The sequence below is a fragment of the Macaca mulatta genome, chromosome 10 (genome assembly GCF_049350105.2).
Source record: "Macaca mulatta isolate MMU2019108-1 chromosome 10, T2T-MMU8v2.0, whole genome shotgun sequence".
Taxonomy (NCBI): domain Eukaryota; kingdom Metazoa; phylum Chordata; class Mammalia; order Primates; family Cercopithecidae; genus Macaca; species Macaca mulatta.
Genome location: NC_133415.1, coordinates 102,584,140 through 102,595,334, shown reverse-complemented (window position 1 = coordinate 102,595,334; position 11,195 = coordinate 102,584,140).

Below are 11,195 nucleotides of genomic sequence, written 5' to 3'. Positions count from 1 at the left end.
TCCCCCCGTGCAGTTTCTTGGCTGGAGCCTGCTCAGGAAGAGCTGGCCTTGGCTTGAAAGTTAAGGCAGATCTCAAATGTGCTGAGGCTGAAGGCTGTTGGCTAACTGCATTCTTTGCAGGGGAATGGCAAGTTCTTTCTTGAAGCTGTACCCCTCCAGGGCCACCACACGGTACCCAGTGTCTGGCCTAGTTGTGCCCAAGGAAGTCAACTTTGAGGTGACAAATCCATTTCTGCCCAGACCAGCATCAGACCTGACAGAGTGAGAAGAGAGACTGAGAGAGGTTGAGATATTAGGCTCAACTCAGAAATTGTCTCATTTATTGAAAAACATTGCCGGGCGCGGTGGCTCACGCCTGTAATCCCAGCACTTTGGGAGGCCGAGGCGGGCGGATCACAAGGTCAGGAGATCGAGACCAGCCTGACCAACATGGTGAAACCCCGTCTCTACTAAAAATACAAAAAATTAGCCGGGCGCGGTTGTGGGCGCCTGTAGTCCCAGCTACTCGGGAGGCTGAGGCAGGAGAATGGCGTGAACCCGGGAGGCGGAGCTTGCAGTGAGCCGAGATCGCGCCACTGCACTCCAGCCTGGGCGACAGAGCGAGACTCCGTCTCAAAAAAAAAAAAAAAAAAAAAAAAAGAAAAACATTTTCCCCCACATTTTTTTTTTTTTTTTTTTTGAGACAGAGTCTTATTCCATCACCAGGAGTGCAGTGGCATGATCTCAGCTCATTGCAACTTCTGCCTCCCCATGCCTCAGCCTCCCAAGTAGCTGTAACTAGAGGCACGTGCCACCATGCCTGGCTAATTTTTGTATTTTTAGTAGAGATGGGGTTTTGTTATGTTGGCCAGCCTGGTCTTGAACTCCTGACCTCAAGTGATCTGCCCACCTCGGCCTCCGAAAGTGCTGGGATTACAGGCATGAGTTACCACACACAGCCTAGAATATTTTTATTATAGTAAAATTAGAAATTGTACATGGGTGCAAAGAAGATAAAAGTTAGTCAAGGACAGACGTGGTGGCTCACACTTGTAATCCCAATACTTTGGGAGGCCGAGGCTGGGAGGATTGCTTGAGCCTAGGAGTTCAAGACCAGCCTGAGCAATATGGCAAAACTTCATCTCTACAAAGATTTTTAAAATTAACTGAGTGTGGTGGCACACACCTATAGTCCCAGCTGCTTGGGGACTGAGCTAGGAGGATTGCTTGAGCCCAAGAGATTGAGGCTGCAGTGAGCCATAATTGTACCATTGTACTCCAGCCTGGTGACAGAGCAAGATCCTGTCTGAAAAACATAAAAAATAAAAAAGATTAATCATGATTCTCCCATAATTAATGAGGATAATAGCTAATGTTTATATGGATTGTTGATTATGTGCTAGGCATTGTGATAAACAATTCATATACATTGTATCATTTAATCCCAGCTCTGTTGCTTGAGTGAGTTGCTTAGTCCCCCTATGCCTCAATTTGCTCATTTGCCCGATAGGGTTTACCACACTATCTGTCATGTGGAGTTGCTCTGTGGATTCAGTAAGTTAATTGATGTGAGGCACTTGGAACATTGCCAGGTTTCACAAAAATGCTCAATAGGCCAGGCGCAGTTGCTCACGCCTGTAATCCTAGCACTTTGGGAGGCCGAGGTGGGTAGATCACGAGGTCAGGAGATTGAGACCATCCTGGCTAACACGGTGAAACCCTGTCTCTACTAAAAATACAAAAAATTAGCAGGGCGTGGTGGCGGGCGCCTGTAGTCCCAGCTACTAGGGAGGCTGAGGCAGGAGAATGGCTTGAACCCGGGAGGTGGAGCTTGCAGTGAGCCGAGATTGCGCAACTGCACTCCAGCCTGGGCGACAGAGCGAGACTCTGTCACAAAAAAAAAAAAAAAAGCTCAATAAATATTAACTATTATCTTCATTATAAGTCCTCATTCCTTTATCCACAATTCTAAAATAAAAAAAGAGGAAGATAGGCATCAGGAATTTAAAAAAAAAAGCCTATAATGACAACTAGAAACGTCTCTGAAAAACAAAACACAACAAAAAAGCTATGAAATGAACTATTTCTCAAAAGTCTGGTGCCAACACTTAGTCGGAAGGAAATCCTGACCTGACCTGAAGTTATACATAATCTTATTGAACCCACTTAGTGTAAATTTTGAAACTCTGATATCTGATAAGTGGTTGTAGCCTCGTGACACTAATTTTCATGACAACACTATGAGGTGAGTACTATTAATATCCTCACTTTACAGAAAATGAAGCTGAGACTGAGTGATTTTCCCAAGGCCATCTAGCTAGGAGGTGGAAGAACAAGGGTTGGAAGCCAGCAAGCTGATTCCAGAGCTTCTATTCGGGGGATTTTTTATTTATTTTTTTACATAGAGACAGGATCGTGCTCTGTCATCCAGGATGGAGTGCAGTGGGGCACTCATACCTCACTGTAACTCCTGGGCTCATGCTATCTACTCGCCTCGGCCTTCCAAAGTGCTGGGGTTATGGGTATGAGCCACCATACCTGACCTGGGAGGAATTTGTTTTTGTTTTTGTGACAGAGCAAGACCAGGCTGGAGTGCAGTCGTGTGATCTCAGCTCACTGTCACCTCTGCCTCCTCGGTTCAAGTGATTCTCCTGCCGTAGCCTCCCGAGTCACTGGGATTACAGGCGCGTATCACCACACCTGGCTAATTTTTTTGTATTTTTTTAGTAGAGATGGGGTTTCACCATGTTGGCCAGGCTGGTCTTGAACTCCTGACCTCAAGTGATCCACCCGCCTCAGCCTCCCAAAGTGCTGGGATTACAGGTGTGAGCCACCATGCCCAGCCAGGAATTTTTTTTTAAGTAGTTTTCTTTATTGCAGGACTATCCAGAACCTTTAATCTGCCAACATGCTCTGTAAATCTCCAGGAGGGTGCTATAGAATGCAACCTTCTCCGGACTCACAGACCATGGATGTCAAGGTCATTTTTTTCTCCAGGGGATCTCCCCGTGCTGTCACCTTGAGAACGAGGAGGCCTACTGGGTGGAACAGCCTGAAAGAACTAAGGGCCCTGGACAGAACAGGAGCAAGGAGCCTAGCTAAGTGGACACTGGAGTCCTGTCACCAATTAACTGTGTGTGTCCTTGAAAAAAATCTCTCCTCCTCTCAAAAACTTAGCCTCCTGACTCATAGAACACATGACAAAACCATCTTTGAAGTCCCTTAGCTCGCCAGCAGCATTTTCTCTTCTGTCTTTTGAAGAAGCAGGCGGATGCATTTGAAGAAGACAGTCACAAGAACTTCAAGGGGGTACAGCTGGTGCCAGGTTCCCCTTCCTGGAAATCCTTTGAAATATCAGGCTGGGCTGGGAACTGCTCAGCAGTGGGAAGGAGGCAGGAAGAACTCCAAATGTCCCTCAAGCTCCAGGATGCTGAGTGCCAGATCACTTTCCAGCCTTTTAGCATCTGAACTTGCCAATGACATTTCTTTCTTTGTTGTTCCAGTGGCCTCTCTGAGACCACTTCGGCAAGAGCCAGGCTTGCCAGATTAAATGTATTTCTTTCATGCGCTTAAAAGAAATGTAAAACCTGGCTGGGCACGGTGGTTCACGCCTATAATCCCAGCACTTTGGAAGGCCAAGGAGGATGGATCACCAGAGCTTAGGAGGTCGTGACCAGCCTGGGCAACATGGCAAAGTCACATCTCTACTAAAAATACAAAAAAATTAGTCAGGTGTGGTGGCTCATGCCTGTAATCTCAGCTATTTGGGAGGCTGAGGCAGAAGAATCGCTTGAACCCGGGATGAGGAGATTGCAGTGAGCCAAGACTGCGCCACTGTACTCCAGCCTGCGCAACAGAGCAAGACTGTGTCAAAGAAAAAAAAGAATCCCCAAGTGTTCCACTTACTTTGAAGTTTTATCGTCTAGTTTTTGAAATGGTGAAAGTTGGCCCCAGAGAAACAAAATCCAAGCACACACAAAAAAATCTGAATTAAATATGTCTCCCACCCGTCCCCCTCTGGTACCTGTCCCGCTCCCTAGAGGCATTCAGCATTACCAGTCTTGTAGATCTCCTTTGTAAACGTTAGATATATGGAAGCATATATTGTTGTATCTGTTGGGATGCTTTTGGCTGCAAATACAAAACAATACCCAACCCGCAAATGTGTAATTTACCTATGAGGGGTCCGGATGTAGAACAGTTTCAAAGTTGGATCATTTAGGGAAGCAATGCTATCACCAAGGATCCAGATTCTTTCTTTCTTCCTGCTCTGGCATCCTTAGTACTGCGACTTTTGTGTCTTTTTTAAATTTTGATTTTTTAATTTGAAACAGGGCTTCTCTGTTGCCCAGGCTGGAGTGCAGTGGTGCAATCAAGGCTCACCGTAGTCTTAACCTCCTGGGCTCAAGTGATCCTCGCACCTCAGCCTCCCTAATAGCTGGGACTACAGGAGCACACCATCACCACTCCAGGCTAACTAAAACCTTTTTTTTTTTTTTTTTTTTTTAAGAGATAGGGTCTCACTATGTTGCCCAGACTGGTCTGGAACTCCTGGGCTCAATCAATCTTCCTGCCTCGGCCTCCCAAAGTGCTGAAATTACAGGTATGAGCCACCGTGCCTGACTTTTGTGTCTTGATACTGGGTGAGTCAGTAGCATGGGCAGAAGGAGTATCCTGGAAGCCATTTCTCTGCCAGGACAACAAGCAATACTTTCCTTATTCACCAAAAAGATTGTGAGCTACAAGATCACATTCTGCTAAAGTTGGGTGCAGTGGTGCACACCTGTAGTCCCAGCTACTCAGGAGCCTGAGGTGGAAGGATCACTTGAGCCCAGGAGCTCAAGTCTAGCCTGGGCGACATAGTGAGACCCCCACCTCTATTTAAAAAAAAAAAAAAAAAATTACATCCACTAACCTCAAATTTAATGGATTCCCTAATTCATCTTCCCCTTAGCTGATCCCTGCCCGTAGCTCCCCCATTGCCACCCAATGCACATTCTCAGGCAGAGAATATTGGGGAGTTGGAGATACAGTGTCTAACCAGTTGCAGCTAAAAGACTTACCTTTGCATGTTGCAGAAACACATGACTGTGTGAACACATTGCTAGGTTTAGAAGAGGCTGTGCAACTGAAGAGCCCTGTACTCAGCTTTGCTTCATTCACTTAGTAGTGGATCTACCTCCAGATTTTCAGAAAAGCTGGACAGGACTAGGTGATGAATCAGACGTAAAAAGTGAGTGAAAGTCCAGGCGCGGTGGTTCACGCCTGTAATCCCAGCACTTTTGTAGGCCAAGGCAAGCGCATCACTTGAGGTGAGGAGTTCAAGACAGTCAACATGGTGAAACCCTGTCTCTACTAAAAAAATACCAAAAAAAAAAAAAAAAAAAAAATGCAAGCTAGGCATGGTGGCACATGCTTTTAATCAGCTACTCCAGTGGCTGATGCACAAGAATCTCCTTGAACCCAGGAGGTGGAGGTTTCAGTGAGCTGAGGTGGCACCACTGCACTCCAGTACCCCCCCAAAAAAGTGAGTGAAAGAGAGAAAAATCCAAAATTATTTCAATGTATTATTGGTTTGAGTAACCAGGTATTTAGTAAGGCAGAAATAGGTTTGGAAGGTGAGGAATCAAAAGTTTCATTTTATTAGCTAGGCATGGTGTTGTGCACCTGCAGTCCCAGCTACTCAGGAGGCTGAGGTGGGAGGATTGCTTGGGCCTGGGAAACTGATGTTGCAGTGAGCCAAGATTGCACCACTGCACTCCAGGGCAGCAGAGTGAAGCTCTGTCTCAAAACAATAATAATAACAATAAAAGTTTAATCTGAACCATGTTAAATTTGAGATTCTTACTAGACATTAATGAGCAGTTGGACACACAAATCAGGCATTTATTATCTCCACTTCTTAATAAGTAAATGTTGCATCTGTAAGTTTTTTTTGTACTTAGTCAAAGCATCCCAATAGTTACAATATTTGCATATATGTGTGTATTATATTATACAGACACATATATACTTCTATTTATCTGTCTATCTACCTATAATTTACCTGGAAGATGATGCATGAAACTAGTCATGGTGCATGCCTCTGGGGAGGGGGACTATGGGCTACAGGATGGAGGTGGGAGGGAGACGGAAAGCATACTTTTACTCTGCTTGAATAAAGAACTGGAGACTAGGAGGAAACTTACCTAAGGTCACATAGCTGGTGGGTTGCAGGGCTGCCATTTGGACTGAGGTTGGCCTGGCCCCAAGTCCAAGCTCTTTGTTTGACAGCTTCTCTCTCCTAAATGTGTCCCTCCAGGATCAATGCTGTCTTTCTTGCTGCCTCTGCCTGGTCTGGCTCCTCTGTGTGTCTCACTGTGGCATCTCCTGTGGCTGGGCATTAATGACTGGCTAAAAGGATTCCTGCTTGTGGCCAGGAAAGGCTGGGTGCACTCTTCTTCCCCTTCATTATGGAAACCATCTATGTAGCCTGTGGCTACAGCTGCAAGTGAAAATAGTCCTGGAAGGTTCTCAGACAACACACCTGCCCCAAATGGACCAATTTCTCCTGATTTCCTTTTCTTTTTTTTTTTTTTTTTTTTTTTTTTTTTTTTTTTTTTTTTTTGAGGCGGAGTCTCGCTCTGTCGCCCAGGCTGGAGTGCAGTGGCGCGATCTCGGCACACTGCAAGCTCCGCCTCCCGGGTTCCCGCCATTCTCCTGCCTCAGCCTCCCGAGTAGCTGGGACTACAGGCGCCGCCACCACGCCCGGCTAATTTTTTTGTATTTTTAGTGGAGACGGGGTTTCATTGTGTTAGCCAGGATGGTCTCGATCTCCTGACCTCGTGATCCGCCCGTCTCGGCCTCCCAAAGTGCTGGGATTACAGGCTTGAGCCACCGCGCCCGGCCCTGATTTCCTTTTCTTAAGGATTAGAGATGTTTAGAATTCTGGTCACAGGCCTGGGTTATAACTGCCGCTCTTTCACGGCTAATGGTGCTGTGTGACCGTGGGAAAGTTACTTACCTTCTCTGCGCCTCGATTTTCCTCATCTGCAAAATGATATTAATAGCAGTAGCTATCTCACAGGACTGTGGTAAGGGTCAGTGAGCCAGCAGTTGTAAACTGTGTGGCTCTCTGCCTCTCTGGCACACCATCAGTCAACCGGCATTGCTCCCGCCCCACACATGCCCTTCTCCCACAGTGCCTTAGCGCATGCAGTTCCTTCTATCTGGAATGCCTTTCCCTTCCCCTCTTATTAGTCTAATAGTCTAATTAATGACCATTCACCCTTCAGATCCTCCAGCATTTTACTGTAACATTCACAAAGACAGGACTGCTTGTGTCCCAGCACCCAGCACACATGGTATTTGGTATACAGTTGGCATTCATTAATTGTTTATTCACTGAGTGAGTGAATGACTAAGTGAATTAATACGGTGAAAGATCAGTTAATGCTCACTCATTCAATACACGTTCTGTAAGTGAGGATAATAAATACCCACCTGACTGTATTGTTAGGCTTAAAAATGCTGTGCATTTCGGTCAGGCGCGGTGGCTCATGCCTGTAATCCCAGCACATCGGGAGGCTGAGACGGGTGGATCACTTTGAGGCCAGAGTTCGAGACCAGCCTGACCAAATGGTGAAACCCATGTCTCCACTAAAGACACAAAAAATTAGCTGGGCGTGGTGGTACATGCTTGTAATCCCAACTACTCCAGAGGCTGAGATATGAGAATCGCTTGAACCCAGGAGGCACAGGTTGCAATGAGCCAAGATTGTGCCACTGCACTGCAGCCTGGGGGATAGAGTGAGGCTCTGTCTCAAAAACAAACAAAAGGCTGGGCGCGGTGGCTCAAGCCTGTAATCCCAGCACTTTGGGAGGCCGAGGCGGGTGGATCACGAGGTCAGGAGATCGAGACTATCCTGGCTAACATGGTGAAACCCCGTCTCTACTAAAAATACAAAAAACTAGCCGGGCGTGGTGGCGGGCGCCTGTAGTCTCAGCTACTTGGGAGGCTGAGGCGGGAGAATGGCGTGAACCCGGGAGGCGGAGCTTGCAGTGAGCCGAGATCACGCCACTGCACTCCAGCCTGGGAGACACAGCGAGACTCCATCTCAAAAAAAAAAAACCAAACAAGGCCGGGCGCGGTGGCTCAAGCCTGTAATCCCAGCACTTTGGGAGGCCGAGGCGGGCGGATCACAAGGTCAGGAGATCGAGACCACAGTGAAACCCCGTCTCTACTAAAAATACAAAAAATTAGCCGGGCGCGGTGGCGGGCGCCTGTAGTCCCAGCTACTCAGGAGGCTGAGGCAGGAGAATGGCGGGAACCCGGGAGGCGGAGCTTGCAGTGAGCCGAGATCGCGCCACTGCACTCCAGCCTGGGCAACAGCCTGAGACTCCGTCTCAAAAAAAAAAAAAAAAAAAAAAAAAAAAAAACAAACAAACAAAAAACAAAAATGCTGTTCATTTAAGTGTCTAGCGTCATACCTGGTCAGTAGCACTGAATAAGGTTTATTATTAGTGCTATTTTATATTATTATTAGTTTTTATATAATTTTGTCCTTTTTGTGGAGACAAGGAGTGTGGGGGAAGGGGTTGCCAGATTGCCCAGGCTGGTCTCAAACTCCTGGGCTCAAGTGATCCTCCTGCCTCTGCCTCCCTGAGTGCTGGGATTACAGGTATTAGGCACCACAGCCAGCTATGATCATTATTATTATTTCGCACAGGTGTTCTTGCATCTTTCTGGTGCGCTTAGGCGTTCTTGGCCCTGCTCTCATGGACAGGCCTCTTCAGAGCTTCACCTTGGCAGCTGGGTCCACTTCTCCGTCCAAGCAGCCTCAGCCTCCAGATGCAGGAATGTTCCTGTCTTGGGGAAACAAATTCTTAGCTTCAGGCCTGACTTCTGCCTGGCCTTGGCTTTAATTTCTTTGTAGATAACTTCATTCAGCTGCAGAGTGTCATGGACAAATCGTGTAGTTTCTGCCCAGTTCGTGGTAACCCACCTCTCTTTGAAACAGGTGCAACTACCCCAGGAAACCATGCGTACAGGCTACTCAACCCTGCCCTCCAGCCAGAATTGACTGGACAAAGACGGGCACCTGACTGGTTGAGGTTATCAGATTCTCTGTCTTGAGAATTTGGTGAGTCTTGTGGGCTGTTGCTTAAAGGAAGGGGTTGTGCTCTCAGGTGCTATGGGGCGGTCAGGTTTGCTCATGGGCTCAGGGAAGAAGACAGAGAGAGAGAAAAGAGAGAAGCAGAGGTGAGGAAAGCTGTGGGCAGAGTCACAGAGAGACCAGGATTTGGCTGCCACAATTCCTGGTGGCTTTTCGGGTGCTCATTTAAGAAATGTGTGAGACCGCTGCACTTCCTGCCCTTGTGTTTTGTGTGATAACAGCGGTTCTCACAAAAAGTACAGCCAGGTGGCATAGTAGACACCTGTCATCTTTGCCTTTCTGGCTTCGATGCCCCTTCTGGAAACAGCCCCTGCATTCTCCAGGGAGCTAAGGGTCTCCTCCTTTCTGTCTATGGGGGCCAGCTCTGCCTAGCTCTAGGCCGGCCCAGTCACAGCGATTGGTTTAGAAATGGGCATGTGACCAGGCTAGACCCAATGAGACTTCCTTCTGGGACTTTTTGTTCTCATCCATGCAAACACAGAATCGCCTGGCTCTGTGGATGCTGAGAGGCCATCTTGACCCAGGAGGGGGGACACAGCAAAGGCTGGAGCCAGCACTGGAATTGGAGGGAGTGTCCCTGGAGCCACATGTTAGCCCTTGGGTCCAGCTGGGCTGGAAGCTGGCACTTGTCCTGATGTTTTCAATTAAGTCAGCAAAAAGAAAAGTTGATTCTCCTCTTGCTTCAACCAAATTTAGTTGGGTTTCTGTAACAGCAGAAACACTCCTGACTGACACTTCTTATGGTGAATTTCCCCTTTTCTTTTCATTCTTTTCTCCTTATTTATTTATTTTTTTTAAAAGACAGGGTCTCATTCTGTTACCCAGGCTGGAGAACAGTGGCACAATCGGCTCACTGCAGCCTCAAACTCCCTGGGCTCAGGTGATCCTCCCGCCTCAGCCTCCCAAGTAGCTGGGATTACAGGCACTCACCACCACACCCAGCTCATTTTTTGTATTTTTTGTAGAGACAGGGTTTCGCCATGTTGCCCAGGTTGGTCTCAAACTCCTGGGCTCAAGCAATCTGCCCGCCTTGGCCTCCCAAAGTGCTAGGATTATAGGCTAGGCCACCAAGCCCAGCCTCCCCCTTTTATTATAGTTGGAGCCAGTTTTAGTGGGTTAGTTTCCACCACATCCATAGATGTTGGACTGGGATATTGAGCCTCCATTCTAATGTCCACACTTCTGTTTCATTCCCAGTGATTTTGTAGGTTCCCAGATTTTGGCCTTAGTTCCTTGTCCTTTTGCTTTTGAGAAACTGCTTGGGAGGAAGAGAAGCGGGAACTTCCATTCATCAAGCGATTACAATGTCAATAATTGTAACTTCCGTGAGGAAGGCATTCTAATCAGCCCCGTCTTGGGACACGTTGTTTTAGAGTCGGAAGTGAGATGAGGACCAATGAAGGCAGGATTTTACAGATGAGGAAATGGAGGCTCAAATTGGTGAAGTGACCTGCCAAAGATTACCCAGCCAGTAAATACTGAGCTGGGATTTGAACTCTGCTCTACAGGACTTCAAAGCCTGGCTTTTAGCCACTACCTGTCCTGCCCAGCAACAAGAACACTCCAATGCACAACAACCTGCCTAAGTAGCATGCATTGGAGGCCCCAGGTTTATGCTTTTCCCCTGCAAATTCCAGGTCTAGGTGTTTATCTTAAGAAACAAGCAGACAAGAATAGCTGAGGATGTGTTTCCCAGTACTGAGCCTGAAAAACTAGAGGCAATCTAAATGTCCCTGAATGGAACATTAGATAAAATATGATGGCCGGAGGTCAGGCGCAGTGGCTCACACCTGTAATCCCAACACTCTGGGAGGCTGAGGTGGCCAGATCACTTGAGAACAGGAGTTCCAGACCCACCTGGCTAACATAGCAAGACCCCGTCTCTACTAAAAAATATAAAAATTAGCCAGGCATGGCGGTGCACACCTGTAATCCCAGCTACTGGGAAGGCTGAGGCAGGAGAATCACTTGAACCTGGGAAGCAGAGTTTGCAGTGAACTGAGAACGTGCCACTGCACTCCAGCCTGGGCAACAGAGCGAGATTCTATCTCAAACAAATAA